At 48.8% G+C, this 27639-nt stretch overlaps 1 protein-coding gene across 4 annotated transcripts in view; it reads left to right on the top strand.

The window, feature by feature from the left end:
* The first annotated feature begins 11552 nt into the window (after positions 1-11552).
* NLGN3 (neuroligin 3) overlaps positions 11553-27639 on the top strand; it is a 40256-nt gene continuing 24169 nt past the window's right edge. For 3 of the 4 annotated variants that reach the window (XM_089536150.1, XM_089536149.1, XM_089536147.1), the window contains exon 1: positions 11553-11902. The gene's annotated coding sequence lies outside the window, so the exon portion shown is untranslated. Of the gene's footprint in view, positions 11903-26885; positions 26953-27639 lie in introns of those variants that run through there. The other variant, XM_089536148.1, reaches the window with a different exon arrangement.

The raw sequence follows: 27639 nt of genomic DNA, 5'->3' as shown, positions 1-27639 counted from the left end.
AAATGCGGACGTAAAAGATCAAGTGGAAGCATCACCCGTGCAAAGTCACGTTCCCTCCGAAGCGTGAAAGAGCTTTGGACGCTGATGGATGCTTGCCTGCTGCTGCTGCCTACAAACTGCTGGCATGCATTCAAGGGAGGGATTGCTCTCTCTCTCTCATTCTTTCAACTCCCCAGGATGGTCAGCTATCTTCATCTAACGGCTTCAGATTTGTTGATGGCAATGGCTGGATTGTACCATAGCATTGTGGAAATGTAGAGTGGGACAGGACCTGAGCGTCACCCCTTTCTTCCAGTGGAGGAATGTCCCTGATGGGTGGCTAACCAACCTCCATTTATAGACCTCCAACCAAGCAAAGTCCATCACCTCCTAATGTACTCCATTCCAGTGCTGAACACTTTGCACCATCAAGAAGTTCCTCCTAATGTTTACTCAGAGTCTCCTTCCTTGTGATTTGGGACCATTCTTGGTTCGGATCCATCTTCCACCTGATGGCCCTTCGGATGTTCAAAGGTGGCTGCATCCTAGCATCTCTCAATCTTTTTGCCTCCGGCCAAAGCATCTCCAGCTCTGTCAACCATTTCTAATCAGGTTTGGATTTTAGCCCTTTTAATGTAGTTACTTCTCTTCCAGACACATTCAATCCAGTTTGTCCATAAAACGTGGTCCACAGAACTGGACACAGTATTCTTAGGTCATCCTAAGTCAGAAATGACTTGAAGGCACACAACCAGCAGTAACAACAATTTCTTTGAACTTGTCATGGTATTCTTTTGGTGCCACATTAGCATGTATGCCTTGCATGCATCAGAGAGGTGGAAACGGTGGTTACCCTCAACTGAAAAAGCTCCAGGAAGGTCCAGATGCCCATCTGCCTCTGCTCCAGATCCTAAGCATCTCCCTCTTTTTGGTTTCAGGGCTGTTCTCTGCAAAAGGCACATGATCCGGACCCACCAGCCCCACTGGCGCTGATGAAGACGGACTCCTGAGCTAATGATCGGGGACAGCTCTTTGGCGCTTGGGTCCCTCCCCCCCCTCCCCACCTGTCTGGTTCGATCATCTTCCAGGGCCAGTCTCAACTGCCTCTGTCGGCCCCATAGCACCGCCATGCCTCCTCCTCCTCTGCGACACCTTGGCCCCACACGCCCTTTGGAAGCGAGCCAGGAAGGGCATCCCTCCAGGGAGGAACAAGGATGCTGGGAGGTCTGATGCCTCTCCCAAGAGAGTTCTGATCCTTGAAAGCAGTTCCTGGAAGAAGTAGGTCCTGAGCCGTACCAAGCAGAAAATGGGGTCTTATTATTGGGGGTTTTCCTGCTCTGTGGCGAAGTGGCAGCATTCAAAGGTATAGCCCTATTAGTCTGTAAAATCAGAATGGAAAGGGATCTTGCAGCACCTTTTGAGACTCACTGAAAGAAAAAAGTTGGCAGCATGAGCTTCCCTAAAGTCCGCTTCCTCAGATGCATGGGGCATAGAGGTTTGAGTTTTGACTATGATTCTGGATACTAAATCCCCGCTCAGCCATGACCCTGGGCAGTAAGTCACACTCTCTCAACCTTGGGAAGTCAATGGCAAGCCTCTGAAGAAATCTTGGCAAGAAAATCCTACGATAGGTTGGGCTTAGGGTCGCTGTAAGTCGGAAGCAACTTGAAGGGACACAACCACCACCACCCTCTTAACATTCTTGGAAAGACAGTTGTGTTGTGCGTTCATGTTGGAGCAAGCAAAGTCCAGTGGACCGTTCAAACAAGGAAGGAGAGGAGGAAAAGGTAATAGATGCAACAAGAACAAAAGGAGAAAGAATATGCACAGAGAGAGGCATAAAGAGCCTGCATTGCCTCTGAAGCCAGCGTCCTTTTACTCCCTGCATCCCTTTGGTCCCTTTCTCTCTGAACCGGAGTGTTTACACAAACCTTAATCTGGAGCTAACTAACCCCAAGAGCCTAATCCCTGGATTTCTGCAACCCAGATGAACTAATCAGGATTTAACTAACCCGCCAGAGCTAATCTAGGCTAACTAGCCCACACTAGCTAATCCAGGCCAACTAACATCTGCCTGGCTGGGCTCCAGATGCCGCTTCTCTGGGTTTTTGTGTGGATCGGCAGCGACTACTAGATGCCTTAAAGTTTTCAGGGATTTGGGGGAACACTCCTTTTTCGTTCACAAGGACCTAGTCTCCAGCTGACTTTTGGGGCTGGAGCCAAAGCAATGGAAGGACACAGCCTCCTCAGAAGAGATGGAGCTCATTTTTGGCAACGAAGTGCAGATGCTGGAGTTAAAACTAGTGGGAGGTTCTGTTTTCAACACCGAAAGGCCTGCTGGTGCGATTCTACGTAGGTGTGATGGAAAGGTTGTGCGTCTGCTTACGCAGGTGTGCGACGGTGGGAAGAGCACCGCATGGCTCCAAACTCACTCCCTTCCATCCACATCCAGATGATCCCAGGCTGCTTTGGGGGGACTTGTGGGAACAGCTTACTTATGTAGTCCTTTGTTTCTCTTTCTCTATGTCGGGAAGCGGTTAGGGAAAATGTTCTGGAGGTCTTTAAGGGACGGCACATCAGGCAAAGATCTCAGTTTCATGCAGACTCCATGATCTCTCACTGTGAAGACTTTTTTTATGTGCAATAAAAAAAGATAAGCCAGCGCTGGGATGGATGCATGCCAGAATCATAGATTCATAGAGTTGGGAAAGATTCCCAAAAGGGCCATCCAGTCCAACCCTATTCTGCCATGCAGGACCTCTCAATCAAAGCATCCCTGACAGATGGCCCTCCAGCCTCTGTTTAAAAACCTACAAGGAAAGAGACACAAAGGTAGCATCTTCCACAGTCGAACATCTCTTGCCACCAGGAAGGTCCTCCTAATGTTTAGGTGGAATCTCTTTTCCTGTATTTTGAATCCATTGCTCTGGATCCTGTTCTCTGGAGCAGCAGAAAACAAGCTTGCTCCCTCCTCAATATGACATCCCTTCAAATACTTAAACAGGACCGACATATCACCCCTTAACCTTCTCTTCTCCAGGCTAAACATCCCCAGCTCCCTAAATCTCTCCTCATAGGATTACATGATTTCCAAATCCTTCACCATTTTGGTGGACTCTCTTTTCCTCTCATTTGAATCCATTGCTCTGTGTCCTATACTCTGGAGCAGCAGAGAGCAAGCTCACTCCATCCTCAAGATAACCTTTCAGATATTTTAAATAGGGCTGTCACATCAAATCTTAACCATCTCCAAGCTAAACATACCCCGCTCCCTAAATCTCTCCTCATAGGGCTTCATGGTTTCCAGACCCTTCACCATTTTGGTGGAATCTCTTTTCCTGTTGCTTGCATCCATTGCTCCATTGTCTCCTATTCTCAGGAGCAGCGGAAAACAAGCTTGCTCCCTCCTCAATATGACATCCCTTCAAGTATTTAAGGAGAGCTCTCATATCACCTCTTAACCTTCTTTTCTCCAGGCTAAACATCCCCAGCTCCCTAAGGTGTTCCTCATAGGGCTTTATGGTTTCTAGAACCTTCAGCATTTTAGTCTCCCTCCTTTGGACACATGGCTCCACTTTCTCAACATCCTTTTTAAACTGTTTTGCCCAGAACTGGACACAGTATTATTCCAGGTGAGGCCTGACCAAAGCAGAATAGAGTGGCACCAGACACTATACTTCTATTGAGGCAGCCTAAAATAGCATTGGCCTTTTTAGCTGCTGCATCACACTCTTGATTCACAAGAAGTGGAGCTGCGCATGTTGTGCAGATGGGAACTACGGCTACTTTTGGAGGAAGTGCCACTGATATAGAGTGCCAGCAAAGCAGACTTTGTGTTTGGCTTTTCTTAAGGGTGGAGATATTTGTGTTGTTAAACTACCTGGCTGCAGCCCCCCTCCCCCCAAAATGTGTAGAGTATTCCTGGTTTGCAGCAGACGGTGCCTGCTGCTCAGAAAGGCCTGGCCTCTTGAGTTTTGCAAGTGTGCCATGCCGCCTTGTCTTGCTTTCGGCACCCGACAGCGTGGCATTTTCTTCCTCTGCCCCACCTTCTGTGCCCGGTGTCATGCCAACGCTTTTCCGACCCACGCAGGGACCCCCGTTGCCTCCTGCCCCAGCTGGCACGCCAAAGCCAGCCCTGGGCAACGAGACTGTCAGGGTAGGCTAGTGCCCTTGTCTCTTAGCCCTAACTGGCTCCTGGGTTAAGCCAGCCTGACAGCTCCCAGCCTCTCCGCTTTTGACGCCTGCCTCCTCCTATTGGGTTTTTGCTAAACGCTCCTCATGCCAAGGTTGGCAGGGACGCATGGTCTGGTTGCCCAATGCTGGGAACCCACACTGGGATCCCCATTCCTCCTAGTGGATCCTTTTAGGAATGGAAAGCCTGGGGCTGCAAGGAGGTTTGGTGTGCAACTAATGTTATAGATTATTGATGATTGGTTATTTTAAACCCAGAAATCAGCAGGGAGACCCAGTAGGAAATTCATCCAAATTACTGGGGCCCTGAATTCAAAGTGAACCCAGCTTTCATAGCATTTTGAACAAAGAAAACTAGAAATCAAATTTCACTGGTCACATTGAATTAAACATTTACACCCCTGTATTTTCGCTTGAATATTCACATATGTCACTATCCCTCGTGGGGAACCCATCAATAATAATAATAATAATAATAATAATAATAATAATAATAATAATAATAATATATTTTCCCACCTCTCTGTTTTGTTTTACTGTCCCCAAACTGTCCATGCAGTACTTCCTTTTATTTGGGTTAAAATCTTAAGTTAGGAGCCATTCAGACTTGTGTACGTCCCTAAACAGAGAATTTGACATGGACTAAAATAGCCACCTTTGCTCTTAGTTTATTTCAGCACTATAACCTTCAGCTCCGGAGCATTCGTGAAAATCTGAATGTTAACCATTCTACTACACTAAGACTCCTTAACTTTACCAAAGGCCTACGTCTCTGGAAGGATGGAAACTACCATTTCCTACAATGATCTGCCTGCATTTTGCCACGCTTATATGGCCATTGGTTATGGAGGCGATGAGCACCAGCAAGTTGAAATTTACCAGGGATATAGGCCACAAGATCCTATATTGTTTTGGGGTAAATTGGTTTCTGCCCATCTAAAATGTAAGGATTTTATCAAAGCGATCAAAGGGAACCTGGAAGGCTGGAGGAGGGAAGGTGGCGATGGCCGGATCATATTATCCATGCTATTTTCTTCCAAAGGCCCAGAGTTTTAGCCCCGGCTGTACGCCAACATTTTGGGCTAGTGTTTTTAAGATGCCCCTTGCTGTCTCTTCTTTCTGACGCACAAATGCACAACCCCAGCCCTTTCCAAAGCTCCCTCGCTTTCCAATTGCTGGGCAGATATTTCTGAGAGATTTGCAGAGCTTGAACTGGGTTTTGGAGACGGTTTGATCCTTCTCCAAGTCTTGACTCATTAGCTCCACCAACCTATTTTTTTTTTTTTTTTGGGGGGGGGGGATGCTCAAGCTATACTTAATGGCTGGGGTAATGTGGCAAACGATTCATAAACGCAATTCCGTCTATGCATACGCACCCAAAAAAGTCAATTCCTGTGATGGGTCATTGGTGCGTGCAGCGCACAGGAATAGCAAGAAATAGACAAGTGTGGGAAGCATCCCTCTCTTTGCTTATCAGGATGCACCTTCTCTCAGGTCTCAGAAGGTATAAATGGTAAGATTTATCCTCGACTAACCTACGAATCGTATCAAAATCCATAATTTTAGCCCCCAAACCTGCCCTTGACTTATACATATAAGGTATATAAGGTAAGTTTTTCCCCAAACTGTCCTGAGATATCTGGAGAGAAAGAGTCATACAAAAAAGCAAACATCTATAAATGTGGCGCACAAATCACAGTTGCACAGTATAGATCTCCACATGGGGAGGTAAGGCTTTGTGTTACACAGCCTTTGCAATGAATGGCAATACTGTGCGGTCCAATGTGCCCATGCACACACATGCATACCGACCTGTAGGGACTTGGACTGAATGCAGACGCAATGTCCGGCCATTTCTGCAGAGATTCTGACCTCTCCAGAGATCAATAAATAGATAATGATGGATGCATTATATAGGTGATAAATAAATAAGCATTGTTTGGCTTTCTCTTTCCTCTCCCTGGAACGTGTGGCTGCTCCTTTGTGCGCTCTTTGGGCCTGTGCGCATGTGAAGGAGAGAAATCATGAAGAGAAGTGACCAGTGGGGTGTCCAGTAGGGTTCTGTCCTGGGCCCAGGGCTATTCAACATCTTTATCAATGATTTGGATGAAGGAATAGAAGGTATACTTATAAAATTTGCAGATGACACTAAATTCGGAGGAACAGCTAATACTCCGGAGGACAGGATCAAAATTCAAAATGACCCGAATAGACTTGAAAGCTGGGCCAAAGCTAACAAAATGAAATTCAACACAGAGAAATGTAAGGTACTGCACTTAGGGCGGAAAAATGAAATGCACAGATATAGGATTATGGGGGACACCTGGCTGAATGAGTCTACATGTGAAATGGATCTAGGAGTCCAAGTAGACAACAAGTTGAACATGAGTCAACAGAGTGATGCGGCAGCTAAAAAGGCCAATACAATTTTAGGCTGCATCAATAGAAGTATAGTGTCTAGATCAAGAGAAGTAATAGTGCCACTATTCTGTTTTGGTCAGGCCTCACCTGGAATAATCCTGTGTCCAGTTCTGGGCCACACAATTCAAAAAGGACATTGAAAAACTGGAGTGTGTCCAAAGGAGGGCAACTAAAATGGTGAAGGGTCTGGAAACCATGAAGCCCTATGAGGAACAGCTGAGGGAGCTGGGGATGTTTAGCCTGAAGAAGAGAAGGTTAAGAAGTGATATGACAGCCCTGTTTAAATATTTGAAGGGATGCCATATTGAAGATGAAGTAAGCTTGTTTTCTGCTGCTCCAGAGAATAGGACCCAATGGAGGAATGGATGCAAGCTCCAGGAGAAGAGATTCCAGCTCAACATTAGGAGGAACTTTTTGAGAGTAAGGGCTGTTGGACAGTAGAACACACTCCTTCCTTGGAGATTGTGGTGGAGTCTCCTTCCTTGGAGGTCTTTAAGCAGAGGCTGGATGGCCATCTGTTGGGAATGCTTTGATTGTGATTTCCTGCATGGCAGAAGGGGGTTGGACTGGATGGTCTTTGGGGTCTCTTCCAACTCTAGGACTGTATGATTCTATGATGTTTGCGATGGCTTTCCAACACTTTGGGGATCTTAGTCCAGAAGGAGCATCTATGGCCAGCAGGCCCTTTGACTTTAGCTTCTTGTCATGTGCCTTCAAGTCATTTCCGAGTTGCAGTGACCCTAATGCAACCTATCATGGGGTTTTCTTGACAAGGTTTCTTCAGAGGGGCTTTAAAATACATTACATTACACACACACACACACACACACACACACACAATACAAATCTTCTCCTTCATATACATTTTCACTAACAACACATTCTTATTAACTAACCCAATAATACGTTTAGGGTCCTTATACAAGTATTCAATAGGTGGTTCCCATACCTTTTTTTTTGGGGGGGGGGAGGTATTTCCTCATAATAACACAGTCACAATTTATCTATTTCCATAAATTTATACATTTTAATCAGCCAATCTCCCTATTTCCGGACCTTTCTCTCCTTTCCATTTCGCAGTCAATAATACTCTGGTTGCCGTAACCATATACAACAGTATTCTTCTGCATTTCCTTCCTTATGTCTTACTAAATACGGTTATAGATAAAGCAACAGTTTAGGATCAGGTGTAACTGAATTTTTAATATCTCCCGAGTCTGAAAGTGAATTGTCTTCCAGTATTCCTTAGATTTTTCCTGGCCAGGATCTCAAATGGCCGAAGGGAGAGCGCAGGCCGGACCTTCTTCAAAATGGCGCCGCTTTCAGCGCTGTAACGTTGTCCTTCTGCGCAGCAACACCTTTCTGCAGACTTTTTCCTTTGGCTTTGTAAAGTTTCAGAGCTTTAAATGTACTGTTATGTAGCTGAGCTGCGTAGATAGGGATCAATCTCTCTTGCACACATACAACACACACACATAGAAGTTGCAATTCAAAACACCATCTATGTTGCACGGAAATGTAATTTGCAGAGATCTGGCACTTTCTTCTCTCGTTCCTTTGGCTTTGCGGGGCCTTTGTTTTGCCGCTGAATAATGAAACCGTGTCATAAAAAATGGTCATATCAGAGAAGCGAGGAAAAGAGGTACAAAGGTGTCACCTTTCATTACAGAGACACTGGTGCTTTTAAGCGCTTGTTGGCGAAGTTTTGCGGCGCATGAAGGCTTCTCATCAGAGACTGGGGATCAGAGCAAAAAGGATGTTGGAGCATTTGAGGCTCTGCCTTTGCCGGCTCCGTTTCTTGTCCCTTTGGCTTTGGATCTGCCTTTCCTTTTGAAGGTCCTTGGAAGCGCAGAGGTCCCTTTCCTTGCCTTTCTCTCGAGGGTTGCGCTTATGGTATGTATGGCTCATTTTATGGGGTCAGCGCAACCGCAACCAGTCCTTTTTCTAACCCTTGTTGCTGTTCTGTGCCTTTGAGTTTACTCTGAACTGTACCAACACTAACCTAGGATTTTCTCGGCTGGGCTTCAGGTGCATCCAAACTGCAGAAATTATTATAAGTCAAACTCTCTCAGCCTCAGAAGATGGCCATGGCAAGCCTCCTCTGAAGAAATCTTGCCCAGAAAACCCCAGGCAATGCGCTTAGGGCCACCATAAGACCCTAAGAAATGACTTAAAGGCCCACCAGCGACGGAGAGCCCTCAGCATCTTCTCTGCCTCCGAAGGCACCTCCTGATGGAAATGGAAAGGGGGAAACCGTGTTTTTGAAAGGAGGCCCCTTTGATGCTCATGGGCGCTTTCTGCTTCCAGTTATAGGATGTGCTCCATGTGTTCTTCCTGGCGCTTGTGATGTGAGATGCTCCTGCTGGGCCTGGCTCTGGAAGGAAGAGAGATGAAAGCAGCGCAGCACCTTGGACAGCAGCCCTGGAGAGAGAGAGAGAGAGAGAGAGAGAGAGGTAGGAGCCCCTGCTGCCACCCCAGAAGCTGGGAACGGGGCAAAGGGCTTCCTTTCCCCGAAAGCCTCGGGCCCAGTGGGCTCTCTGGATGCCCAGCCATGGCCCCACAAGCGCCACAGCCTTTGCTTAGACATCAGGCAGAAAGACAGACACACACCCTTTACCCTAGGGGCCTCTCCTCCTCTTCCTCCTCCTCCTCCTCTTTCCTCCTTCTTCTCATCCTCCTTTTCCTTCTTCTTGCCCTACTTTTGCTCCTCCTCCCCCTTTTCCTCCTCCTCCTCCTTCTCCTTCTCCTTTTCTCCTCCTCCTCTGTCTCCTTCTTCTTCTTGTCCTCCTCCTCCTTGTCCTTCTCCTCCTCCTCCTTTTTCCCTTTCTCCTCTTTCCTCCTTCTCCTCCTCCTCCTCCTTCTTTTCCTTCTCCTCCTTCTTGTCCTTCTCCTCTTTCTCCTTTTCTCCTCCTCCTCCTTCTTTCTTCTTCTCCTTCTTTTTCTCCTCCTCCTCCTTCTTGTCCTTCTCCTCCTCCTCCTCCTCCTCCTCCTCCTTTCTTCTTCTCCTCCTTTTTCTTGTCCTCCTCCTCCTCCTTGTCCTCCTCCTCCTCCGTTTTAACCTTCTTCTCCTCTTTCCTCCTTCTCCTCCTCCTCCTTTTTCTTCTTCTCCTTCTTGTCCTTCCCCTCCTTCTTTTTCTCTTTTTCTCCTCCTACTCCTCCTTCTTCTTGTTCTCCTCCTCCACCTTCTTCTTGCCCTTCTCCTCCTCCTTTCTCCTCCTCCTTTTTCTTGTCCTTCTCCTCCTCCTCCTCCTTTTTCCCTTTCTCCTCTTTCCTCCTTCTCCTCCTCCTCCTCCTTTTCCTTCTCCTCCTTCTTGTCCTTCTCCTCCTCTTTCTCCTTTTCTCCTCCTCCTCCTTCTTTCTTCTTCTCCTTCTTTTTCTCCTCCTCCTCCTTCTTGTCCTTCTCCTCCTCCTCCTCCTTTCTTCTTCTCCTCCTTTTTCTTGTCCTCCTCCTCCTCCTTGTCCTCCTCCTCCTCCGTTTTAACCTTCTTCTCCTCTTTCCTCCTTCTCCTCCTCCTCCTTTTTCTTCTTCTCCTTCTTGTCCTTCCCCTCCTTCTTTTTCTCTTTTTCTCCTCCTACTCCTCCTTCTTCTTGTTCTCCTCCTCCACCTTCTTCTTGCCCTTCTCCTCCTCCTTTCTCCTCCTCCTTTTTCTTGTCCTTCTCCTCCTCCTCCTCCTTTTTCCCTTTCTCCTCTTTCCTCCTTCTCCTCCTCCTCCTCCTTTTCCTTCTCCTCCTTCTTGTCCTTCTCCTCCTCTTTCTCCTTTTCTCCTCCTCCTCCTTCTTTCTTCTTCTCCTTCTTTTTCTCCTCCTCCTCCTTCTTGTCCTTCTCCTCCTCCTCCTCCTCCTCCTTTCTTCTTCTCCTTTTTCTTGTCCTCCTCCTCCTCCTTGTCCTCCTCCTCCTCCTTTTTAACCTTCTTCTCCTCTTTCCTCCTTCTCCTCCTCCTCCTTCTTTTCCTTCTTTTTCTTCTTCTCCTCCTTGTCCTTCTTCTCCTTCTCCTCCTTTTTTATCCCACTTTCTCCCAAAATTGGAACCCAGAGTGGCTTACAAATTAAAACCATACAATTACAAGCGTACAAACGCGCACATTAAAATAGCATTAAACCAGTACGATATTAAAATATCACCCATGAAATGAAAATGATCAACATCAATTGTTTAAGGGGAGACCCCCAACGTTTGTTGTTGTTGTTGTTGTGTGCCTTAAACTCATTTCTGCCTTATGGAGGCCCTAAGGCCAGTCTCTCATGAGTTTTTTCCTGGCAGGATTGGTTCAGAAGAGGTTTGCCATTCTCTTCCTCTGAGGCTGAGAGAGTGTGCCTTGCCCTGGGTCTCCCATTGGGTTTCCATGGCTGAGCCGGGATTTGAACCCTGGTCTCCCAGAGTTGTAGTCCAACATCCAACGCTGGTGCTGAGCCAGAAGTCAGGGGAGAGATGGCTTTCTCTCCAAGGAGGACCTAAGGCTTGCCTTTGCCTGAGAAATCCCATGCCAGTGGGGCTGGGAATCCACTCCAGCTTTTCCATTGCCCTTTTCACAGAGGCTTTCCCCTTTTGAGGAAGGGGCTTGGGGCTTCCAAAAAGGCAGGCCTCTGGGACGATGGGGGGCCTGTGTCTCTTCTTGCTGAAGCCCACTCCTGCCAGAGAGCGACATGGTTTGCAAAAGCCTTCGCAAAGAAATGGCAACAGCATTGGCCAACATTGCAATCCAATTGGCATTTCTTTTGCGAATGCCTCAGAATCCCCCCAACAGGAGGAAGGGGGAGGGAAGTCAACTTATGGGGCGGGGGGAGTGTCTCCAAACGCACCCCTCCCTCCCCCTCCCTCCCCCCCTCCTTGAGGTCAAAGGTCACTCTTGGAGAGGAGGGGGGTCTTGCAAGAAAGAACAAGAAAAAGGAGAGGTAAAGAGGGGGGAAGAGGGGCGTTTGGGGAGGAAGGGGTTACCCCTTGGAAGATCCCCCTTTCCTCCTCCTCCTCCTCCTCCTCCTCTTTGGCCTCGTGGGCGCGCAGGGAGGGCCGTGGGCGCGCTCCCGCAGTCTGGCCGGGGCGGGGATCTCTCCTCCTCCTTTTTCTCCTTCTTTCTTTTTTCTCCTTCTTCTCTTCCTTTTCGGCAGAGGCGGAGGAGGCTGCAGCCTTTCTCGACGACCCCCATTTTTCCTGGATCCCTCCCTCCCTAAAAAACATTAAAAAATAATAATCTTTCCTCTGGAAAGACTGGAAAGGCTGGAGGAAGAGGAAGAGGAAGAGGAGGAAGAAGAAGAAGAGGAAGGCATGGCGAGGAAGGGGGCTCCGGTGGCGACCATCCCGCATCAGCCCCGGGTGAGTCTCTGCGTGTGGACGGACTGAAAGGGGCTGAAGACCCCCCCTCCAGACATCATTTTAACCCCCCCTCCGTTGCACCTGCGCCCCCCATTTGCCCCCCCCTTTCTTTTAGGATGCAAAAAGGGCTTGCAAAAGGATGGCGGCTTTTTGCAGTCTGCCCGGGTCTCTCCGGCGTTGCCATGGAGACGGTGCGGGGAAGGAGGAGGAGGAGGGGGCTTCATCACCCCCCCCATTTTCCTCTTCCCAAAGGCCTCTTTCGGGGGGGGGCTGATTTTTCCAAAATGAAGACCCCCCTTTCTGTCTGCCTGCCTCTGTCTCCATCGCTTCCCCGGTCTTTCTCTTCCATCCCCCCCTTTTTTCCCCAAATGATGGGGGCTGGGGGGTGGCGATGGGGGGAGTCCCTCGTGCGCGTGCCCGGCCCAGTCTTGCGCGCCCCCGCCCCCTCCGGAGGCCAAGGGAGGCATCCCAGGCAAAGATTGGGGGCCTCCCCCCCGAAAGCAGCCCCCCAGCACTCTGGGGGCCCCTCTACGCCCTCCCCCCTTGGTATTAACCCTGCCTTGGCATTGCCAGCCCCTTGGCATTTACCCCCTTCTCGTTAACCCCCACTTGGCATTGCCCACCCCCTTGGCATGACCCCCCCTCCTTAGCATTGCCTCCCTTGCATTAATCCCCTTGGCATTGTCCGACCAGCAGACCCCCTCCCCTTAGCATTGCCCCCTCACTTGGCATTAAATCCGCCCACCCACCCCTGGCATTGCCAATCCCCTGGCATTAACCCCATTCTCGTTAACACCCCCCTTGCATTAACCCCCTCTTGGAATTGCCCCCCTTGCATTACTAGGCTCAATGGGCCCCTTTGGATCAACCTCCTTTGCATTCACCCCCTTTGCATCAACCCCCCACTGGCATTAACCTCCTTTGCATTTCCAGGCTGAGATTAGGCCCCTTGCATTAACCCCCTTGGCATTGTCCAGCCAGCATCCCCCCCTTGGCATTGCCCCCTCCCTCCCTCTTTCCCTCCTTCACTTCTCCTTGGCAGCCCCGACAGCGGGCATCCTCCATCCTGATGCTGCGGGTGAGGCCTGCAAAGGCGAGGGGTCCATGAGAAGAGACCCTTGCCAGGCAAATGTGTTGGTGCCACCCTCTCCAAAGATGGTGGTTGAGATCAAGGGCCCGGGAGAGCCGCCATGAAGGCAAAGCTTTGGGGCCTGCCACCACTTTGCTTTGCTTACCCTCCTTTATCCCCAGACATGGTGCCAGGCGAAGTTGTGTTGGCTCTTGCCAGGGTTATATCGGCTCATTTGAGGGGCTGAAAGGGAAATGTGGCCACTGCCCAGCAGCTGTGAGGGCAAGGCTTTGGGGCACTGTTTCACTTTGCCAGATGTGGTGCCAGGCAAGGTGTGTTGGCTCTTGCCAGGCTCACCCGGGCTCCTTTTCAGGCCAAAAGGGGGATGTGGCCACTGCCCAGCTGGCATTGATGTCCATGTGTGTGTTTGGGCATGGCAGGAGGAGGGAGGCCGCTGGAGAGCTGGGTGCCCCTGAGCATGTGCAGAGAGAGGGCCTCCCTCCCATCTTGAACCCTCTTTGTGCCATAGAGGCTGGTGGGCTCCATGTTGCCCTCAGGATATAGGCAAGGGGCTCTTTTTGGGATATGTGTGGTTGCCCAGTGGCTTGGCTTCATGGTGGCCTCATAGGTGATGTGAGTAATGCAAGGTCCCAAATCCTTCTCTAGACGGGTTGAGCATCTTAGCTCCTGCAAAATTTGGATTAAAATCTGGAGCGGACTCGTATCTCTTCCCACCCCTCTCTTCATGAAGTCCACCAGCTTCCATTGGCTTGCAAAAAAGGTTGGAGATCTGGAGGATGGGTTGGCATCTCTCAGAAACCCAGAGGAGGCCAGTGGCTACTTCAGGGGGTCCTTGGCCTTTCCAAAGTGTGCCAAGGCCCTGAAGCAGAAATCAGGAGTTGCCAAGTGGAAGAGGTGACATCTCTGGCTCCTTGCTTACTTTTTGGGGGGTTGCCTAGGCCTGGCGGCACCATGCCATGAACCCGACCCTTTGCCTTGGAGGTTGTGCAATGGGCGGATCAGAGCCACAGTCCTCCCTGGGGTCTGGTGGGGCAAAAAAAAAAAGGAGGTCTTTGCATTGAAAGTAGGGGGGAGTTGCTGAGTGCAAGGGCACCTTTTTGTTTGTCTGGTGGAGTGGAAGAGATGGATGCAAGCTGGGAAGGCCCTATGTAGCTCCGCTCTGAGCCCACAACATACTCCAACTCCCAGAATCCCATAGCCTTGAGCCAGGGCAGTTAAAGTGGTGCCAAACTGGGTTATTTCTCCAGTGTGGATGCAGCCAGAAAGAGAGAGAGATCCCAGATTTCTTGCTGGACTTTTAGGTTTCTTTCTAGGTGTGTTGCAGGCAGGGAAGGAAGGAAGGAAGGAAGGAAGGTCTGGTCTATCCTTTGCTCTTCCAGGCTGCACACAGTTAAAGAGGGCAGGCTGATATGACTGCCTTATAATTGTAGAGGTCTTTCTTGCATTTTCTTTGGCTCTTGAGCTTTATGGTCTTCCTCACAAGATTGGTCTGTGACCCAGAACCCGCCTCTCTCCCTTCGCTCCAAGTTGGGAAAGTTCCAACTTCCTATTGCTTTGCATTTCCAGGGCAGGCTGCAGGTTGTGTGTACAATGCAAGGCATTTGTGTCTCTTCATGTCGCCTGTCAACTTATGGTGACCCCATGAATTTTTCATACAGGAGTACTCAGAGGTGCTTTTGCCAGTTTCTTCTTCTGAAACGCAGCCGACATCAGCTGGTATTTAGCTGGTGTTTGTTCTCCCATCCAAGTACTAACCAGGGCTGACCCTGCTTAGCGTCATAGATCAGACTAGATTCTTGGGGCTTAAAATTAAAACAAGCCACCATTCCTATTTGGAGGAGGTCTTTATGGGTGCAATTCTGGGTGTGTGCCTCTGTTTGCTAGCGAGGAATATTCTGGGACATGTAGTACCCATATGATTTGTGTATCCTGCTCTTCATGAAAAGAACAATATTGTTTTCTCTTCTTTCTCTCTTTATTTCTGCCTAGCCTTCCTTGTAGGGTTGTTGTAAGGAAAGTGTGGAGGGCTGTGTGTGTGTGGACATGCCTGGTGCTTTTGAGCATGCTTTGCTTGTTTATTCATATATCAGTTGTATCATGCAATGTTTCCAAGAATCTCAGGACAGCGTTGGAGGGCATAGGAAGCTGCTTTGCAATCGGGTTGATTCCTTTGTCCATCTTGACCAGAACTGTCAGCACTGACCAGCAGATACAAGAGCCCTTTGCCGGGTTTTGGGCAGGATTCTTTCTCAGACCTTCTTGGAGAGGTTGCCAGGAATTGAACCCGTGACCTTCTGCCTGCAAAGATAGCATGCATGAAACCCACCTTTCTGGAGTGTTATGATCTAAATCCCATAAATCTATGGCCATGCTAATTGGAGAATTCTGTGACTTGTTGTTCCGTATCCTGACACACACACAACCAAACCCTCCCCAGAAGGCAGCCTTAAGCAAAGAACTTAATCAAAGCACACTGTCTTCTTCTTAGCATCCCATCTGCAAAAGAAGGGAAAGGATGCAAAGTCCACGAGTCACACGGTATACACACACACACACACACACACACACACACACACACACCACATCTCCATGCCACCAGTCTCTGAAGATGCCACCCAGGTGAAATGTCAGGAATAAATTCTTCCAAAACACAGCCATGTAGTCCAAAAACCCCACAAAAAAAACTAAGGAAAAGGATACTTGCTGCATCCTATAAGGCTGTTGTAAGGGGAAATGACTTGAGAATGGCACATGGGCAGTGCCAAGAGGGATGCCAAGTCGTATTGGATAGTGCCATGCAAGACTCTAGCTGATGGCCCTTAGTTGGCTTGCAACAAAGTTAATGGCATCACGCTCTAGGAAAGGACTGGGCCCTTGCGGCAAATGGGGAGTTGCTTCCCATAGCCACGAGGGATGTTTTTCCTGCTCGATAAAGCTGGCAGATCTCCCCTGCCCTCTCGCACTCCCCTGGCTGCCAGTCAGGGTCCGTGGGCAGTGAGGCTGTGAAGGGCCTCCAGCCGGAGGAAGGGCTTAGCTTATCTCCTTGGCTCAGAGGAGAGCACAAGGGCCGAGGCGGGCTGGGACTGAGCACAGAAGCCACTGCATGCCGCTTTGCAAGAGAGGATGGTGGTGGTATGGTCAAAAGTCATGGCGCATACTCAGGGTGGGAGCATGGTTCTCGCTTCACCTGTTGGAGGTTCTGGTTTCAGTTTGTAGCCCCACCAGTCACATCCTCAGAAAGACACTTTCCTGGAGTCTTTGAGAACTGTGGCTGGTCAGCAAGCTGCTGTTTTACTCATTTGTCCAGAACAAAGAAGCCATGCACCTGCAACTGGGTTTTTCTTGGGCAAAGGGCACTTCCAGAGAACTGGTGTGGAGCAGATGACTGGCCCAGTTCCCCCATATAGGTCCAACCTCAGCCAAAACCTCCCCAGGAGACAGTCTTAAGCAAAGCACACTGTCTTCTTCTCAGTTTCCTATCTGCAAAAGAAGGAAAAGGATGCTTGCTTGCCCTACAGGGCTGTTGTAAGGAAAGATGACTGAGAATGGTACATGGACAGTGCCAAGAGGAGTGCCAAGTCTTATTGGCTGGTGCTGTCAGCTATACAAAACTCTAGCTCAGCTGTTCTCAACCTGTGGGTCACGATCCCTTTGGGGGTCAAATGACCCTTTCACAAGGGTCGCCTAAGACCATCGGAAAACACATATATCCGACGGTCTTAGGAACTGAGATGCATGGTTGGGGGTCACCACAACATGACGAATTGTATTAAAGGGTCGTGGCATTAGGAAGGTTGAGCACCACTGCTCTAGCTGATGGTCCTTTTTTTGGACTGCACTCAGGGAAATGCAAGTTGGGTGTTGTTGGTTGCCTGTTTGTGTCCTGTGTGGCATCCTTCCAAGGGAAATGCTCACATCTTACTCTGCTGGTTCATGCATTTCTCATGAACATCCTTCCTCCCTTCTCCATCTCAGTCCAGTGTTTGTGCTTGGGTAAGACTGGGAATGTGGTTGCCAAGAATAGTTTGGAAGGGAGAAAACAAGGACCACTCCCATTTCTTGAATCCAGAAAATCTTGTGCTGTCCTATCGTCCCTTTAGATTTCTGGACACAAAGCTAGCAAGATGCTCAGAGGAGATTTGGGTCTGTTTCCAGAGACTCCAGGCCCTGCATCAGCTGCCCAGCTCCTTTTAGCATCTCAGAGGAATCCGGGTCCTCTGGCTGTGATGCCAGCAAGGCTCTGTCTTGGTCCATTGAGAGTTGCACTTTGGCTGATGGCTCAAAACTGGTCCACTTGCATTGCACTCATTCTTCATGCAACGGGTCTCATCCGAATGTGCAAACAGCTTTCCTTGGAAATGTCTGCTGCTGCGGTGAAGGGCATCGTGGGTCTAAATAGGGAGCCCATGCAGAAGGGCTCAGGTATGCGAATCTCCATCCTGCTGTTGTGTTTTGTTGGAGGAGGGAGCAGCTGTCTGGCTCAATGCTGCTTTATGTGGGCGGCCAAAGGGAGTACTGGCGCCTTGAACTCAGGTAACGCAAAGCCTCAGTCGGGATGCTCCCTGGTCCTAGATCCTGGCTTGGCTTCTCAGTCTGAACAACTTGGGAAATGGGGAACATAGCTACCTATAGACTGCCTGGCCCCATGTACCTGCTTGCTCCACATGACCACTACTGGTATAAAAGCTTCACATATGTGGTACATTTAATTCATCTGAGCTCTTTCACACATGCAGGCCATTGCTTTGGCACGATGTTCAATGGCAGATGAAGGTGCATGCATGCATTTTCCCTCTTGCTCGGCGTTTTGTAACAGCTGGGAAATGTGCAACTGATCCAGACGTTGCAATCAGCTCTGTATATTCTCCCTCTGTTTCTCTCTGCCCCTGAGAACAGTCTGGTTGCATAAATGATGCAGCTATCCAGCTGGGAACCAAGCAAGTGCTGCAGCATGCATTTAGGGGGCAGGGCATCCCAAAATAAACTTCCAGGATCAGAGAAGGAGTGGCTTGGAGCCAATGTCCTTTCCAGGTGGGCAGAGAGAAAAACTACAAAAGGGATTCATAATGGGTGGATTAGCTCCCAGTTGGAGGACACCCTGCTTTTGAGGACCACAACCCAAATGGAGTTGCACCAGGAAATGCTGCCAAGGTGGCAGAGGCTGGTGGGCAAGCCAATGCCAATGCCAATCCAGTACTTTTGGTACTTGGATGCCAAAGAAAGCAGAACACAATAGCTTTTAGTGGTTCCCAAATCTTGCTTGTTTTGGACTTCAACTCCCAGAATTCCTGACTGTTGGTCAAGCTGTGTGGAGCTTTTGGGAGTTGAAGTCAAAAACATCCAAAAGACTGGAGTTTGGGAACCAGTGGCTTGAGTTGTATCAGGAGAATGTTGCAGCTGTCAGACCACTGACTGAAGGAATGTCCAGGGTCAAGTCTATAGAAATAATTCAGTTTGACACTACTTTAAGTGCTGTATGGAATCCTGGGGTTTGCAGTTTTGCAGGGTCTTTGGCCTTCTTTGCCAAAGAGTACTGGTGCCTCACAAAACTAAGAATCCCAGGATTCCCTAGGATGGAGCTGCAGCATTTAAAGTGGTGTCAGGCTGCATTATTTCTACAGTGTAGATGCACCCCAAAGTGTTAAACTCACTCCCTGCCTTGCCTCCTCCAACTGAAGTCTCTGCTTTGCAGGCAGGGCATCCTCAGTTCAATGGAGATCCCAGGGATTGGCTTCTAGGTAGAAGAGAAAGACCTGAATTTGTAAGACAGTCTGCCTTGGGGTCAGGAATCTTCCTTTTCTAGCCACACAAGAGTCTGGGAAGGTCCCTTGACTTATGGGGCACTGGGTCTTTGCCTTTATTTTGGGTCATGGGCCCCTTTGGGACTATGACAAAAGCTATCTAGCCCCTCTCCAGAAAGATTACAAGTAATCCTTTTTGCGTTGGAAGTGGATTGCCTTCCCCTAGCCTTGCCTGGAAATGAAACAAAATTAACAATGAATGCGGGAAGAGGCAAGGTTTTTAACCCTGAAAATTACAACAACAGGAAAAATGTAAAGCAGGGATGGGCAATGTCTGGCTGGTGGTTTGCATACAGTTTTTGGGACCCAAAAGTTGCCCCCTGAACCCTGCCAAAAGCCCCAGGCCCCCTCAAAGTAAAAAGAAATTGCATGGATCTAATTAAGTAATTTTTAACATACAAGCTACCTTAGTATTGGGGAAAAGGAATCATCATTATCATCAGTTGATCCCACAAAAGGCCAGGCCTCCTGGTCTATTTACACCAGCCCCTGCTGATTCAAAGGCTGCATTTAAAGTAAAAGGAGGAAATTCATGAGGAGGGAGTGGAATCCAGTTTTGCACTTCAGATCTCCTCCTTGCAATTGGACAGGGACAGACCATGCACACAAGTTTCTATGGAGGAAAAGAGGCAATGTGGGTTTCACAAGTGACAAGTGTGGAGGGTATGTGTCTGAATGGTGTGGGATTGCTTGGGATTGCCTTCTTGCACAGAAGCCCCTTCCCCAGGGCCTGGGAGGTCAACTGAGGCTAGGCCAGGATATCACAGCCCTGGTCTTTTGGGAAGTCCGGACGTCCAGGGAAGGGGTGACAAAGCCATGCAGGCTGATGTCTTTTGGGAAGGGTTGTCTCCTGTTACGGAGGAGGGAGCACACCCGTTCTGTGTCCAAGGGTGCGCAAGTGTGAAATTCGATTTGCAGGCAACTTGTGGCTGGTGGAGGGATCTTGCTGCTGCTGCTTCCCGCACACTGAGCCAGGGCAGCTTACCGGCTGCATGCAAAAGGGCTGCCTGCGTGCCTGGCTGGCTGGCTGTCCCCATGTTGGAGCAGGCTGACGTCATGCTGGAGCTGAGGCGGATGCTGCTGCGGGAAACCTCCACGGAGGCTCCTTGGGGGGCCCTGAGGCCTCTGCAGGCCTTTCTCCCTCCCAGGGCCTTGCTAAGGCTTCTGGCCTTCTTGCGGTCTGGCTTGCACATGGTGGAGCTTTGCTGCCCCTTGGGAAAGGGAGACCTCAGTTGACAGCAAGGAAAGCCAGCTATCTGGGCTCTGGCCCTTTCAAAGTCTGTAATCTGACAGTATTGCGGATTGTCTTCTTTGCCCCTTTTGCTCTTTTCCTGCTTATGAGAAACCCCATGTATAATGTGCATCAAAATGAACAGGCAACAGCATGTACGGCATGTGCAACAAGATCCTTCTTAAACAGAGGCTGGATGGCCATCCGTTTGAGGTGCTTTGATTGTGTATTCCTGCATGGCAGGGGATGGGACTTGATGGCCCTTGAGGTCTCTTCCAACTCTAGGATTCTATGATTCCTTGCTTCCTTCTCTTGCAAATGATGCCTTCCCTTGTAAAGCTTTAAAGGGCCTTGCTGCCACTTTCCTGCTCCTTGGGTGAGCTTTAGGCAGTGCCCAAGTTGGCTGTTGTTCCTCCAGAGCCTGTTTGTTGCAGACCCCCTTCCCGGCTCCTTCCGATCTTCCCCACTCATTAACAATAATAGTTAATATCATTATAAAGATAATAAAGTTATCTTTGCATGCTCAAAGAGGACAAGGTGGTACTGAAGGGACAGCAGCCACCTGTTCAGTGCTCTGCAAAGAGGAAGGAAGGAAGGAAGGAGCAGAGGTGAGGCCTCTCCAAGCTCTCCTCCAGCCTTTGCATGGCAGCCAACTCTGGCAGACTCTTTCTGGGGTTTGGGAGAGGCTACTGGTCCAAAGGGTCGTTGATTCCAAGGAAAAGGAAAGGAGATCCCAACCAAAACCTTGCTATTGTTGTTGTTGTGTGCCTTTGAGTCGTTTTTGACTTATGGCGACTCTAAGGTGACCTGATCATGGGGTTTCCTCTGCAAGACCTATTCAGAGGAGATTTGCCATTGCCTTCCCCTGAGGCTGACTTCTAAGACTGTTGTTGTTGCTGCTGCTGCTGTTGTTGTGTGCCTTCAAGTTGTTTCCGACTTACGGTGACCTTAAGGCACTCTACCATAGGGTTTTCTTGGCAAGATTTCTTCAGGGGAGGTTGGCCATTGCCTTCCTCTGAGGCTGAGAGAGTGTGACTTGTTTGCTTTGCATGTTTATTGTATTTTAAAGATGTTTTATTGTTAGCTGCTTCGATCTCTTTGGAGAAGTGGGATATAAATAATAATAATAATAATAAGGTCACCCAGTGGATTGGAATTGAACCCTAGTCTCCAGAGTCATAGTCCAGTCCCCAAACCACTATGCCTCCCACTGACTTCTTAACTAAACCTTAGGAAGAACTAATTCAGAGGAAGAGCAGTTCAATATTGGTATGAACTCCTACAAAAGATGATGGACTCTCCTTCTTTAGAGGTTTTTGCATGGAGATTGGAGGGCCACTTCTCAAGGATGCCTTAGCCATAGATTCCTGTGCAGATGGAAGGGGCTAGGCCTTCCCAAGATGGCCCTTGGGGTACCTTGCTACTCGATGAATGTATGATTCTGTGATGTGTTGGACTGAAGGCAGAGAATTCAAAGGTATAGCCGTGTTAGTCTGTGGGATCAGTATGTAGAGAGATTTGTAGCACCTTTGAGACTGATTGAAAGAAAGAAGTTGGCAGCATGAGCATTCGCAGACTTAAATCTACTTTGGTCTTAGGCTTTAGTCTAGGAAAGCTCCTGCTGCCAACTTCTTCCTTTCAGTGAGTCTCAAAGGTGCTACAAGAGCTCTCTACAGACTGAAGGCAGAGAAGTCTAAGCATTGAATGCCTGACCTTTTTTCTCTCCTCCTTGCCTTGTGCATAAAGAAACATCAGGTCAGGGAGAAGGATATGTGACAAGAGAAGGAAAGCCTCCTTCTGCCTGCACCACCATTGCCTCCCCAGGCGAGAAGGATTCTTTTGAGAAGGTTTCCTACCTGAGCAGCTTACTTCCCAGTTGTGTGGGGATTGTGGCGCCCGTGCCCATGTGCATGTGCCCTCCATGTGAGGGAAGCGGCTGCCCAGCCTGGACCTGTTCCCGGCAAGGCCTGGCGCTGGAATGCAGGAGCATCTGCTCCATGCGCATGGGTGCCAAGGCTTGGAGAGAGGGGCAGGATTCGCTGCCATCTTGCCACCGAGAGCTGTGAGAAGCCAGGGCCGTGGTGAACATTTTTCCATGCATTTGGGGTGCGGCATTAATGCCAGAGTGGCATCAGGCTGGGCTTTAGCATGGTGAGCAATCTGTAGTTGCAAAGGGCTCAGGGGAGTCCAGTTTCTGCATCTGCGATGGAGGCAAGAAGAAGCCCCTGGATGGGAGGAACCAGGCGTCAATATTTATGTCTTTGTTTGCAATAAGCTTTTGGCGTTATGTGCCTATTGGCAACCCTGTTGTAGGGTTTTCTCGGCCAGATTTCTTCTGGCTTGCCTTTGAGGCTGAGAGAGTGGGAGTCCTCCAAGTTCGCCCACTGGGTTCCCAGGGCAAAGTAAGGGATTTGAACCCTGATCTTCCAGAGTCATGATCCCAGGTGCCTCAAGGCTGTATTTTAGGGAAAAGAATTGGCAAAACCACACCTGAGGACTCTTTGCTCAAGAAAACCCTATGAAAAAAGCCATGGGGTTGCCATAAGTCGAAAGGTGACTTGATTTTACTTTCCCGTTGCCCTGCAATCCCTGCAATAGAAGGAGGCTGCCAAGATCTAGGACCAGACTCTCTTCCTCTGGGGCTGGGTTTTAGCCTTTCTCTGCTTGAGGCAACCATTGGTCTTTGCTCCGTTCTTTTTAATGCACTTCTTTTCTATGTTTTTAATTGTGCGGTTGGCCCTCATCCACGGATTCAAGCATCCACGGCTTAAAAATGTTTTAAATATACCTTCTGAAAAAGCAAACCTTGACTTTGCCATTTTATATAAAGGACGTTTATGCAAGCTCCTGGAAAAGAGATTCCCCCTTAATATTAGAAGGAACTTCCTGACAATAAAAGGGATGTTTGACAGTGGAAGATGCTGCCTTTGAGTCTCTTTTTTTGGAGGTCTTTAAACAGGGGCTGGATGGCCATCTGTCAGTGGGGATGATTTGATTGAGAGTTCCTGCATGGCAGAAGAAGGGGTTTGGACTGGATCAGGGCCCTTCTTGGAGGTCTCTTCCAACTCTAGGATTCTAGGATACTATGATTTCTATTACACCATTTTACTATGCCACTGCATTTAATGGGACATGAGCATCCACGGATTTTGGTATCCACGGGGGAACCAAACCCCAGCGAAGGATACCAAGGGCCCACTGTGATGATGATGATGATGATGATGATGATGATGATGATGATGATGATGATGATGATACCCCATTGCATATAATGGGACTTGAGTATTCATGGATTTTGGTATCCGGGGGGGGGGGGGGTCCTGGAACCAAACCCTAGCGAAGGATACCAAGGGCCCAATGTATTGTTTTTTTTAATATTGTTGAACCACTCTGAGTGCCAGTTCAGGGAAAAGAGCGGGATCCAAATAATAATAATAATGATAATGAGGATGCCCACTCATATGCTCTGTGGAGCAAATCTTGACCAAGGGCAGCAAATGGCTGCTTCAATCCACAGAGAGGACAAGGGCAGGCAGAAAAAGCCCTTTTATTTCTCATGATATGGGACTCCCACAATTTCCCAAATTAAGGCGAACACCTAGAACAACAGCCTTTTTAAAAAGACCGTGCCAAATAGGGCTTCCTTAGGCGCTGCTGGGGCTGTTGGAAGGGACCTTGGAGATCATGTAGTCCATCCAATGGAGCAGGGACGTTGCTAGGATTTTAGGAAGGGTGGGGTCCAGACTAAGTGCCACCATTATAATGGGGCTTGGGTGCGGCAGTGCAGCAGCACACACCATTCATTTTTCTAATGGAAGGGGGGTCCAGACCCCAAGAACCCCCCCCCCCTTGGCTACATCCCTGAATGGAGGGAGGATGCAGCTATAGCATTTTGGACAACCATCCAGTGTCTGCTTTAAAGTCTTCCTGCAAAACAGAGTCTGCCGCTTGCCGAGGCAGATTGTCCCACCGCCAAATGAGACTTCCTTGCGGGGAAAGTTCTCCAGAAATCCAGCCAAAATCATCACCTCCCCTGCAGTTTTTGCCGCTGGGTTCCAGTCCTTCTCTGGAGCAACAGGGAAGAAGAAAGGAGCGGAGTTTGGCTTCAGGACACTGGCAAACGTTGAGTCCGTGAGGATCCTGGAGGCAAATAAAAGGATTAAATATCCCGAGGGAAGCATGCGGGGAAACAATGCGCGAGTTTGGGAAAGCAAAAAGATAATGGCACTGAAAGCTTTTGGCACTCTATGCCTTTGGAAAAGGGGTGGGTTTTTTGGCGTTTGCGAAGCCGGAGCAATAAACGTGCTGAAAAACTCTTGTCGTTTATCAACTACCGTCTACAAGTTCCAGATCCAAAGGGAAGGCTGAATAGTTGCTTCTTGCAAAGGAGGAGGAACAGTTCTCAGCCATCTCCTGTCTACAAAATCCTAAGCAAGATCCAGCAAAAGTTTTCAGGCCTTCGCTGATCATTTGGGACTTTCTAGGCACCATTTTTTTCTCGACGCTCCCACAAACACATTTGAGAGGGTTGTGTTGACTTCACTGATCCATCCAGACATTTCGCGGTTGCAAAATCATGTTTTCCCGGCAGCCAGATCGCAAAGTGTAGATGCTGGGAAACAACTCTTCTTCAGTCCTTTAAGGGTAACCCTTGCAATGCTTTTTGGCACAGGACTGAGTGCGCTGGGTGCCTAAGAAGCGGTGCTCACAACAACCAGAACAACACCCTGAACAGATTAGTTTAAAACGTTGTGTGTTTTCATACAATAACTCCTTGAATTTTGCTGGTTGTTGTTACCTCTTCCTTTCTTTTTTAGGGGGAATAATTTCTTGTATCTGTCCTAGAGCCCTTCCAAAGAACTTTTTTCCTCTTTAAATCATGGTTTGCTCAGATGGTCTTAGAGCCTGAAAGACAAATCTTGTCCTTTTTCTAAACAAATTCCTAGTTATAGTGCATGAATGAAAATGCACTTTTTCACTATCACACTATAATGCAGTAACCCATAACAATATTAAAAAGGAGAGAGAAAGGAGAAGAGGAGATTTTGTTTTGTTCTGATAAGTCTCAGAATGAAAAAGAAAACTACTAGCAAAGAGTAGGAATAAAATGTTGATTCTGGTGCTCAGGTTTGCCAGAAAATAGTCCAAGAAAAGTTGTTTTGGTTATTTTTAATACAAACAACAACAACAACCATGCATCATGTTTACTATGTGAAGGGATGGCATATTGAGGATGAAGCAAGCTTGTTTTCGGCTGCTCCAGGGACTAGGACTTGGAGCAATGGATGCAAATTATAGGAAAAGCGATTCCACCTGAACTGTTTGACATTGGGAGACACTGCTGTCGCCTTGGAGGACAGTGAAGCCTCCTTTGGAGGTTTTTTTAACAGAAAGTGAATGGCTATCTGTCAGGAATGCATTAATTTTGTATTCCTCCATTGCAGAATGGAGAACTTGGGGGTCTCTTCCAACTCCGTGATTCTATGAATTCTGAGGTCAACAGATTCTGTGCCCTCCCAGTGCATTTGGCCTGTCTGGGGGAGCTCCACATTGCAAACCCTTTCCTGGTCCACCAGTATAATTTTGAACATAATTTCCTGGCTGCTTCTCTGCTGCCAAAAGCTGGGAATTCATTGCCCCTCCAACATCCACAAGACCAGCTAGGAGAGTTCAGTGTTGGCAAAGGAAGAGGTAGATTTGCCACTGCCCTCCACTGTTTAAGTTCAGCCTGAGCTGCTTTCCGCTGAGACTGAAAGAAGACAGTCCATTCCTCACATACAGCTCCGATGCTGCAGCAAACTACTGTTCCTACAGTTCCATAGCCTTGAGCCACAGCAGTTGAAGTGGTGTCAAACCGGATTATTCCTGCAGTGCGGATGCAGCTATGGTCGGTTTGCAGCTCCCCTCCTTCTACTTTGTGGATGTACTCTTCCCCATGTTGCAGCATGGTGGCAATTTGCACCGAATATCATGGGGGAGGATTCAGTGGTTGCACCCATGTCCAGCTTGTGGCCTTCCCAGGGAACACCTGCTTGGGCACAGCGAGGCGCAGGATGCTGTGCTACATGGTTCCCACCTCTGATCAGCATGCCTGGCCTTCTGCTTCTTCCCTGGTGCTATTCTGGTTTCCCCGCTGGCCCAGTCCCGGCTTGGATGTCGTCCAAAGCGGCTTTCCGGATCGTTTTCCTTCTCTGTTCCTTCCTTCCATCCAAGCGAGTGTCTCCGTTTGCCCAGAGCTACCTCTGCAGCGGGGACCTTCTTTCATGCTCCAGTAATTCGGACGTGGCTTGGCGGAGGACCCCCCCCCCCTTGCACGCAAGGCCTCCCCAAAGGACTGTCTGGCTGGTTCAAGGGAAGGAAGGGCCCTCCTTCCACCGTGGTTCCCAGCCGCCTCCTCCCCTGGGACTTGGCTCCTGGAAGAAATGGGAACCCTGGATGGTGAGGCTCCCTTCTGCCCCCGCTGCCTCCATGATCCCTCCAAATGGCTGGTAAGGAGGAACGTGTCTGAGGAGCTGCCATGCAAAGAGCTTGTTATGTGTTATTGTTATTGTTTTTATCAGACTCCCCTGAAAAGCTTTGCTTGACAATGGAAGAAACTTGGAGCCTATAGATTGGAAAGCAGCTGTCATCTGAAGAAATCTGAAGCACTTGAAATCCCATAGCTTGGTCTGGTTCACAATGTATGGCTTTGCCTACTTTGCGTCTCCCGATGGGTATCTCCATAATGCATGCTGCCTCACAATAATGCATCTCACGCTGCCAGGTTCAGCAAGCTTTTAAAAGTCCTGGCACGGAAAAGCCATTATCCAATATAGGATGAGGAAGAATGGAACATATGAAAGGATTTGGGCCGATGGAGGATGCTAACAGAAAATTGGGATTCATGCTACGAAAGCGGGGAAGTCTGCTAAGCTGTTTCCAGCTGGAGGTAAAGATGCTAATTGCTGTCAGGCACCTGAGCGCAGGTAGGCAAGGCCCAAGCAATGTCAGCTTTATGGAGGGATGGATCTGTTCGGTCCAGAGAAATACCAGTCTAAATGCTAGGCAAGGTCTGAGAGGCACAAAAACGCACCAGCTTCTGCTTTGGCTTGGCATTGTCTCTCTTGGAACGGTGATTTTGGTTATAAAAGTTACTCGGGCAGCCTGGGTGCTTGCTGGCATGGATCACATATGGGTCGATATTGCAAATTGCCTACTTTCGACTTTGGACTGTGTCTTTCTGGCTGTGAAAGAGAGGGGTGCATGCTCAAAACGGCCTGCAAGTCTTTGCCCTGTCTGGAACACATGGGGACACACTTCTGTCATCTGAGCTTATACAGAGTGTGTTTACGCTGGGGAAGAATACCCCAGGGACAGTGTTTGAACCTGAGCTCTAGCGTTTCCTTCTCTCTCTATAAGATGGGAAAGCTTCCCTGGGTTGGACCAGTGACCCATCTAACTGGGTAGTCAATTGCCAGCCAGGTCTGCAGCCTCCACTCCTGATGCTATTTGCAGGCCTTCTCTCCATAGTGGCATCACCTGTGCCACTTGGGTGGTGAATCTATGCTAGGTTTTAGTCTGAAATTGAAAGGAGCTATCCAAGCCGCTAAACCTATTTTAGGGATAAGGACCGGCG

This window comes from Sceloporus occidentalis, unplaced genomic scaffold, assembly GCF_023333645.1.
Source record: "Sceloporus occidentalis isolate IW3139 unplaced genomic scaffold, rSceOcc1.0.p SCAF_8, whole genome shotgun sequence".
Classification (NCBI taxonomy): Eukaryota; Metazoa; Chordata; class Lepidosauria; order Squamata; family Phrynosomatidae; genus Sceloporus; species Sceloporus occidentalis.
This window is presented reverse-complemented; position numbering and strand designations above follow the sequence as displayed.